A 9,991-nucleotide genomic window follows, 5' to 3' on the forward strand; every position below is an offset into this window, starting at 1 on the left:
CACGTGGGCAAGGAGAAAAAGTCAGCCACCTTGTACAAATGCAGCAGTACTGCTGTACTAGGTGGCTGTTATACATAGAAACACCTGGGGGGGTGGGGCCAGGTTCCCTTTAATTTAAGTTCATGTGCCTGCGTGGCGTTTGCAGGTCACGTTGCCGGCTACACAGCAGGGGAACAGCTGGCGGTGCTGAACCCCACTAACACATTGGCTGGTGTTTTTCTCTGTGCAGCTAGCACTTCCGGGCAAAAACTAGCGGTGTTTGAGCCCAGGGTCAGCAGGAGGAGGAGAGGAGCAGAGTGTAGGCCGAAGCCTGCACTGGTGGCAGCTTTTGTTCTGTTGTGCCAGCGTGACTTGTGCTGGACACGTTGCCGACTACACAGCAGGGGAACAGCTGGCGGTGCTGAACCCCACTGACACATCACCTGTTTTTTCTGTGTAGACAACACTTCCAGTTGGCAACTGACAGAGTTGAAACGCAGGGAATCAAAGAGGAGTAGAGTGTAGGCCGAAGCCTGCAGTGGAGCAAGTTGAAAGGGAACCTTTAACCCCCCCCCCCCCAGGCATTTGTTGCTGAAAGAGCCATCTTGTACAGCAGTAATACTGCACATGGAAAATGGTGGCTCCGAAAATTATGCTCCTTGCAAACCCTGAAGTACACATTCATATAATGTGTCCCCTCACACCGTCAAACCATCCCGGAAGTGGGACTTTCCTTTGTAATGTGACACAGCACAGCCGTCATTCCAACCCCCTTGGTGCCGGGCGCCACCTCAACGTTGTTTGGTTCTGTCACGGAGCCCGCGCTGTAATGTTATCCCTTGGCCATGCACAGTTAGCGGTGCCCGTCTTCTGACATCATGTAGGTGTCAGGCTGGCAGTGCCTGTGCGTCCAAGCTGCCCTAGATCCAACCTTGCAGTGTCATCTAATGTAGTCCCACTGCGGGCCAGGGATCCATGGGCATGCGCAGTGCATATCATCGCCTCTCACTCACCTCCTTCCTGCTTCTTCAGACTGTGCAGCGTCACGGCCGTGGCATGCTATTAGGGATCAGCTGACGCCGCCTAGTCTGAAGAAGCGTGAAGAAGGGGAGTGAGAGGCTAGTATATGCACTGCGCATGGCCATGGATACCAGGCCCACTGTGGGATCACATTAGACGACACTGCGAGGTGTGATTTCGGGCAGCGTGGACGCACAGGCGCAGCCAGGACGACAACAAATGATGTCAGAGGACGGGCAGCGCAAACTGTGCATGGCCAAGGGATAACATAACAGCGCAGGGTCCATGACGGAATCAAACAACGCTAAGGAGGCAGCGCACGGTGCCAAGGGGGTAGCAATGACGGCTGTGCTGCGTCACATTACAAAGGAAAGTCCCACCTCCGGGACGGTTGGACGGTGTGAGAGGACACATTACATGAGTGTGTAGTTCAGCGTTTGCAAGGAGCATAATTTCAAGAGCGACCTTTCCCTTGTGCAGTATTAGTGCTGCACATGGTGGCTCTTTCAGTAACAAACGCCTAGGGGGGGGGGGGGGGGGGACAGGTCCCCTTACATTTTAGTTGTGCCAGCGTGGCGGTCGCATGACACGTTGCCGGATACACAGCTGGGGATCAGCTGACGTTACTGAACCCCAATAACAGAGGAGCGACTGTTGACTGTGCACACAGCACTTCCAGGCACCAACTGGCGGTGTTAGAGCCCAGGGACAGCAGGAGGAGCAGATTGGAGGTATTGCCGCACACACAGCTGGGGATCAGCTGACGTTACTGAACCCCAATAACAGAGGAGCGACTGTTGACTGTGCACACAGCACTTCCAGGCACCAACTGGCGGTGTTAGAGCCCAGGGACAGCAGGAGGAGCAGAGGAACAGAGTGTAGGCCGAAGCCTGATTGGAGCAAGTTGAAAGGGAACCTTTAACCCCCCCCAAGACGTTTGTAGCTTAAAGAGCCATCTTGTGCAGCACTAATGATGCAAAAGGAAAAGGTGGTTCTTTTAATTATGCTCCTTGCAAACACCGAAGTAAACACTAAAAATGTGTCCCCTTATACCGTTAAACCGTCCCGGAGGTGCGAATTTCCTTCGTAATGGGACACAGCACAGCTGACATTCCTATCCCCTTGGTGCCGTGCGCTGCCTCCTCAGCGTTGTTTTAAGCTGTCACGGAGCCTGCGCTGTTCTGTTAGCCCTTGGCCATGCCCAATTAGCGCTGCCTGTCTTCTGACATAATTTGGTGTCAGGCTGTTACTGCCTGTGCGTCCACGCTGCTCCAGATCCCACCTCGCAGTCTCGTCCAACGTAATCCCACTGCGGGCCTTGGAACCGTGGACATGCACAGTGCATATCCTCGACTCTCACTCCCCTCCTTCCCTCTTCTTCAGACTGTGCGGTGTCACGGCCGTGGCATGCTATTAGGGATCAGCTGACGGCGCACAGTCTAAAGAAGGCGGAGGGAAATGAGCGAGAGCCCGAGGGGAAGATATGCACTGCGCATGGCCATGGATCCCAGGCCCGCAGTGTGACTCAATCAGAAGACACAGCGAGGCGGGATCTCGGGTAGCGCGGCCGCACAGGCGCAGCCAGCCTGACACCAAATTATGTCAGAAGACAGGCAGCGCAAATAGGGCATGCCCAAGGGATAACAGAACAGCGCAGGCTCCGTGACAGCTTAAAACAACGCTGAGGAGGCAGCGCATGGCACCAAGGGGGTAGGAATGACGGCTGTGCTGCGTCACATTGCGAAGGAAAGTCCCAGCTCCGGGACAGTATAACGGTATCAGTGAACACATTTTATAAGTGTTAAGTTCTGCGTGTGCAAAGAGCTAAAAAAAAAGAGGTACCTTTTCCTTGTGCAGCATTACTGCTGCACAAGATGGCTCTTTCAGTAACAAACGACGGGGGGGGGGGGGGGGGGACAGGTTCCCTTGCATTTAGGTTGTTGTGCCAGCGTGGCGGTCGCAGGACACATTGCCGGCTACACAGCTGGGGATCAGCTGACGTTACTGAAACCCAATAACACTGGGTCGTATGTTTTTACTGTGCAGCCTGCACTTCTGAGCCGCAACTGGCGGTGTTGGAGCCCAGGAATAGCAGTTCAGGTGGTAGAAAGATGAACACAGCAGGATACCTGGATGACACCCAATTACTTAATCAGGCAGAGGAGTGGCAAATTCCTGCGAGATCCAGGCCTGGTTCATTTTCAGGAAAGTAAGCCGGTCAACGTTATCGGAGGATAGTCGCATGCGACGGTCTGTTAGTACACCACCTGTGGCACTAAAGACACGTTCCGATAAGACACTAGCCGCAGGGCAAGCCAGCACCTCCAATGCATACTGGCTTAGCTCTGGCCATGTATCCAGCTTAGAGACCCAAAACTTGAACGGGGAAGAGCCGTCTGGGAGTACAGTAAGAGGGCAAGCCATGTAGTCTGTCACCATCTGACGGAACCGTTGCCTCCTGCTGACTGGAGCCGCCAGTGATGGTGTAGACATTTGGGGCGGGAACACAAAAGTGTGCCAGAGTTGTGCCATACTGGGCTTGCCTTGGGCAGAGGCACTGCTTCTGCTCCCTCTTTGGGCAGAGCCTCCCCCACTGCCTCGACACACTGAGCTGCTTTGTAAAGCACTAGCAGCACTCCTCTCAGTTGGACAGGAGAAGATGATGGAATTCACCAGTGTGTCGTGGTACTCCCGCAATTTACGCTCCCGGGTCAACGCAGGGATGAGGTTTTGGACGTTGTCCCGGTAGCGAGGATCGAGGAGGGTGAACACCCAATAATCAGGCATGTTGAGAATGTGGTCGATGCGGCGGTCGTTTCTCAGGCACTGCAGCATGAAATCCACCATGTGCTGCAGAGTGCCAACTGGCCCAGAAACGCTGTCCCCTGCTTGAGACATGATCTCTGCCCGCTCGTCATCACCCCACCCTCGCTGTACACACTGACCACTGGACAATTGTGTCGCTCCCTCCTCTGGACGGAGCTCTTCCTCCTCCATTGACTCCTCCTCATCCTCCTCACAAATTGGCCCCTGCGTACCCCTTTGTGAGGAACCACGTGGCGCTGACTCTCCAGAAGCTGATGGAAAAGGTGACTCCTCATCCTCCACCTCTTCCACAACATCATCCCTTAACCCTTGCAAAGTTTGCTGAAGCAGGCAGATAAGGGGGACAGTCATGCTGACTAGTGCATCATCTGCACTTGCCATCCGCGTGGAATAATCAAAAGGACGCAAAACCTGGCAGACGTCCTTCATAGTGGCCCACTCTGTGGTTGTGAAGTCTGATCGGCGCTGACTGCGACTTCTTTGCGCCTGATGCAGCTGGTACTCCATAACTGCTTGCTGCTGCTCACACAACCGCTCCAACATATGTAACGTGGAATTCCACCGCGTAGGTAGGTCACATATGATACGGTGTTCCGGAAGGCGGAATCGGCGCTGCAGAGCAGCAATGCGGGATCTGGCCAAGCTGGAACGCCGCAAGTGAGCACACTCTAGGCGGACCTTGTGCAGCAGGGCATCAAGATCCGGATAGTCCCTCAGAAAACTCTGCACAACCAAATTGAGCACATGTGCCAGACATGGGATGTGAGTGAGGTTGCCAAGGGCCAAAGCTGCCACCAGATTTCGGCCATTGTCACACACTACCATGCCTGGCTGGAGATTCGCTGGCAGTAACCACACATCGCTCTCCTGCTTGATGGCATTCCAGAGCTCCTGCGCTGTGTGGCTTCGATGCCCCAATGAAACTAGTTTCAAGACGGCCTGCTGACGTTTGGCCACGGCTGTGCTCATGTCGGTCATAGGTAAACGTTCACGGGTCCATGTGGAGGTGGACTGTGACGGATCCTGCAGAGAGGAATCTGAGGAACTGGTGTAAGAGGAGGAGTCGATGCGTACAGACTGGATTCCTGCAATCCTTGGAGTGGGCAGGACACGTCCTGCGCCACTCGCACGATCTGTACCTGGCTCAACAACATTAACCCAATGGGCAGTGAGGGAAACATATCGCCCCTGTCCATGCTGACTGGTCCACGCATCGGTGGTGAGGTGGACCTTGCTACTGACGGCGTTCAGTAGCGCATGTTTTATGTTTGCCTCAACATGCCTGTGCAGGGCAGGGACAGCCTGCCTGCTGAAGTAAAAGCGGCTGGGCACCTTGTACTGTGGGACTGCCAATGCCATCAAGTCACGGAAGCTGTCAGTCTCCACCAGCCTGAACGAGAGCATTTCCAGGGACAACAGTTTGGCAATGCCTGCATTCAGAGCCTGTGCTCGGGGGTGGTTGGCCGAGAATGCCCGCCTTTTCTCCCATGCCTGTACTACCGATGGCTGTAGAGTAGACTGGGAGTGTGAGGATGACTGGGAAGGTGGTGCTGTGGGTGGAATTACACTAGGTCTCTGGACAACAGTGGAGGAAGAGGCAACACGAGATGAAGAGGTGGTAGCTGCCGCTGTTGGTTGGCCTACGTCTTCACTGTGTTTCTGTAACTCCACCGCGTGCCTGGTCCGCACATGTTTCCACATATTTGTGGTATTGAGGTTGCTGACACTTTTACCTCTTTTTACTTTCTGATGACACAGCTTGCATTTGACAAAACAAATGTCATCTGCAACTGTGTCAAAAAAGGACCAGGCACTGCAAGTCTTGGGAGCGCCCTTTTTGGCTTTGGAAAGAGACAGGCTCCTAACGGGTGCCAAAGTGGAGGCTACAGGCTCCGCAGTCTTCCCCCTCCCTCTCCCTCTTTGGCCCGTAAGGGGAAGCTCTTCCTCAGAGCTGCTCCCACCACCTTCCTGTTCCTCACGCCACGATGGGTCAAGGACCTCATCATCTCCACTACCCTCTGCCACCAACTGCTCCTCCTGGGTAGTCTCGGCAGCACAGTACGCATCAGAAAGCGGCACCTGAGTTTCATCATCAGATGCGTACTGCGCTGTGGTCACCGGAGGCACTGGCCCACCTGCCTCTTCAGAGTCAGAGAGAAAAAGCTGTTGGGCATCACTGCACACTGCCTCTTCTTCCATTTCTCCAATGCTGCTTGGCTGGCCCCCTGTTTCCAAGCCAAGAGATTCAGAGAACAGAAGTAGAGATGGCTCCTGTCCTGGGCTCTCTGACTGCCTGGCCAATTTGGCAGGTGGTGAAGAGACAGATGGCTGCTCTCCAGTGCTCTGTGCCTGAGAGGATGTGGCACTAACTGAAGTCGATGCCGAGGCGTTAGCTGCCATCCACCCGACAACGGCTTCAATTTGGTCTTCACGCAGCAGCGGTGCACGGCGCTCTCCGACAAAGCTGCGCATGAAGGACTGTTCCCTGCTGAAACTGAGTGACGACGAGTCACCGGCGCCCGCAGCAGGCACAGAATCACCACGTCCTCTCCCTGCTCCTCTCCCTGCTCCGCGCCCACACCCACGTGCCTTACTCCCTGCCCTCTTCATCTTGGTTGACAGATAAAGATAAGCAGAAAAGTACTAAGGCCTTAGCGTGCTTATTCCTGAAATGCTCCTTCTAACAGGTGTAAGAAACACTAATGTTGTAAAGTGTGGACTAAACTTTATTATTTTTCAAATGTGGCCTACACAAGTGTTAAGTTGTGTTTGGTGAACTTTACTTTTTTTTTGTGCAGATCGGGCTACAGAGCTAGTTTAAATCACACGGAGACCGTGCAGACAGCCGTAAACGGCGCTGCAAGGCCAAAAAACCCTCCTCTAGGTTATCCTATGTAGTGTTTTTCCACTATTTAGCTGGAGACGGGTGGAAAGACACTAATAGGAATTTTTTTTTTAAAATTTTAAACAGGCTGCACTATTTGAAAAAAAGGAAATTGTTTTTCAAGGTATGAGGCAGTAACGCACCCTGAGCTGAATCCAACCGGCTATGGCTGCACACAGACTACAGGGCGAGCTGCGCTCACACAGAGACCGTGCAGACAGCCGTAAACGGCGCTGCAAGGCCAAAAAACCCTCCTCTAGGTTATCCTATGTAGTGTTTTTCCACTATTTAGCTGGAGACAGGTGGAAAGACACTAATAGGAATTTTTTTTTTTAAATTTTAAACAGGCTGCACTATTTGAAAAAAAGGAAATTGTTTTTCAAGGTATGAGGCAGTAACGCACCCTGAGCTGAATCCAACCGGCTATGGCTGCACACAGACTACAGGGCGAGCTGGGCTCACACGGAGACCGTGCAGACAGCCGTAAACGGCGCTGCAAGGCCCAAAAACCCCCCTCTAGGTTATCCTATGTAGTGTTTTTCCACTATTTAGCTGGAGACGGGTGGAAAAACACTAATAGGGATTTTTTTTTTAATTTTTAAACAGGCTGCACTATTTGAAAGAAAGGAAAATTTTTCTCAAGGTATGAGCCAGTAACGAACCCTGAGCTGAATCCAACCGGCTATGGCTGCACACAGACTACAGGGCGAGCTGGGCTCACACGGAGACCGTGCAGACAGCCGTAAACGGCGCTGCAAGGCCCAAAAACCCCCCTCTAGGTTATCCTATGTAGTGTTTTTCCACAATTTAGCTGGAGACGGGTGGAAAAACACTAATAGGAAATTTGAGAAAAAATGTGCAGCAGGCTGCACTATGAGCAAAAAAGGACAACTGTGTGAGGCAGTGTGAACCCCCCCTGAGCTGAATACAACCGGGTATATGGCTGCACACAGACTACAGAGTGAGCTGCACACACACACACACACACAGAGACCTTGCAGAACGCTGTTAAAACAGCGCTGCAAGGCAAGAGCAAGGTGAACAGTGAAGAACACACAGCGTTTTGCTAAATTAGCCTTTGGAAAGGAAAATAAAGCAATTAGCTAGCTCAACTGGCCCTCAGTTAGAACACAGCGTCCTGTCCCTAACTGAAATCACAGCAGAGTGAGTGCAAAATGGCGGCAGCGTTTTTTATAGTGCAGAGTGACATCATTTCAGCAGCCAATCACAGCCTTGCCAGTACTTACATGCCCACCATGCTAAACAGGATGTGCCCACACTTCCAATCATTCCTCATTGGCTGCTGCGTTCTGTTTGAATTCTGGGAACTTCCGATTCCGGTATCCGATACGCGGGAAGTATCGGAATTCGGTATCGGAATTCCGATACCGCAAATATCGGCCGATACCCGATACTTGCGGTATCGGAATGCTCAACACTACTCAACACTAGTCCCAATACATCCAGGAGAATCTGGCAAGAGGATTCATTAGGATATCAGCGTCACCTGCAGGGGGCAGGGTTCTTCTTCGTGCAGAAGTAGAATGGAGAACTACGTCCATGCATTGATTACAGTGGTCTTAACGCCATCACCGTTAAGAACAAATACCCTCTGCCTCTGATATCAGAGCTATTCGATAAGTTGCGGGGAGCGAGGGTATTTACTAAACTTGATCTGCGAGGTGCTTACAACCTGATTCGCATCCGTGAGGAGGACGAATGAAAGACGGCATTTCACCCCAGGGACGGGCACTATGAATACCTGGTGATGCCCTTCGGGCTCTGTAATTCTTCTGCTGTTTTCCAAGACTTTGTGAATGATATCTTCCGGGATATGCTCTTCCCCTCGGTTGTAGTCTATCTGGATGATATTCTCATCTACTCTCCAGATATAGACTCCCACCAGAGAGATGTTTGCAAAGTCTTCGACCTTCTACGGGCAAACTCCCTCTACGCCAAGGTGGAGAAGTGTGTGTTTGAGCAGGAGTCCTTGCCTTTCCTTGGCTATATCATCCCTGCCCAGGGATTGGCTATGGATCCTGCCAAGCTACAGGCTGTGATGAACTGGCAGGAACCCCATTCTTTCAAAGCGGTGCAGCGCTTTATATGGTTCATTAATTACTATCGCCAGTTCATTCCCCACTTCTTAACTTTGGTAGCTCCCTTAGTTGCGCTCACTAAAATGGGATCAAATCCCAAATTGTGGTCGGAGGAGGTCTCCAAGGCCTTCCTCTCTATTAAGTCCCACTTTGCTGCTGCTCCCATTCTACATCGCTTCGATGTAGATAAACCTTTCATAACGGAGGTGGATGCCTCATGTGTCGGTGCTGGAGCAGTCCTATCCCAAAAGGATGCTCAAGGTCGGAAGCATCCTTGCTTCTTTTTCTCCAAGACCCTCACACCGGCAGAAAGGAATTATTCCATCGGGGACAGGGAGTTGCTAACTATGAAGTTGGCCTTCTCGGAGTGGAGACACCTCCTGGAGGGGGCTCGTTTTCCTTTCCAAGTCTACACCAACCACAAAAAGTTTGGTTTACTTGCAGACTGCCCAGCGGCTAAATTCTCGCTAGGCTAGATGATCCTTGTTCTTCTCCCATTTTCACTTCACTCTCCATTATCTGTCCGGGAAGAACATCCGTGCTGACGCTCTCTCCTGCTCCGTAGAATCATCAATGAAGGAGGAGCCTTGGTTAATTGTCCCTTCAGAGAGCCTGAAGACCGTGGCTCCGGTTTCGCTAGAGTCGGTGGCCCCGTGGATTGGAACGGTTATGGCCCAGAGGACAGGTCCTGGGAGCCTGCTGAACACATTCGGGCTCCGCAGCTTATTGCTGCCTTCGAATGTAGCAAGGCCCTAGAAGGGGGGTGTTAGGTGTCGAGTTCTCGCCACTGCACAGGGGGAATCTCACACCACCTCTGCTGCGGTCTCCCATTCTCCTGCCAGTGGAGCCTGCTCAGCGGAGACGTCGGTCCCAGCGTCTGACTCAGGCAGATACTGTGCGCTTGGTTACTGCTAATCTTCCAAACTCTGCCATTGTAACCAGCACTGTTCTGCCGCGAGCAGATGCTCCAGGGACTAAGTCCTGCTTTTCCTCTACTGGGCATGCCCAAGGGACGATCTGTCATTGGAAGTCGGGGTCACTTGCTCAGGTCCTGAAGCAGTTCCTATTTTACCACTAGGAAGATCCTGGAGTTTCCTCTATAAAAGGCTTGAATGGCCGCACGGCCATGCGCTAGAATCAACTTAAAGGGACACTGTCACCTGAATTTGGAGGGAACAATCTT

The sequence above is a fragment of the Ranitomeya imitator genome, chromosome 6, assembly GCF_032444005.1.
Source record: "Ranitomeya imitator isolate aRanImi1 chromosome 6, aRanImi1.pri, whole genome shotgun sequence".
NCBI classification, from domain to species: Eukaryota; Metazoa; Chordata; class Amphibia; order Anura; family Dendrobatidae; genus Ranitomeya; species Ranitomeya imitator.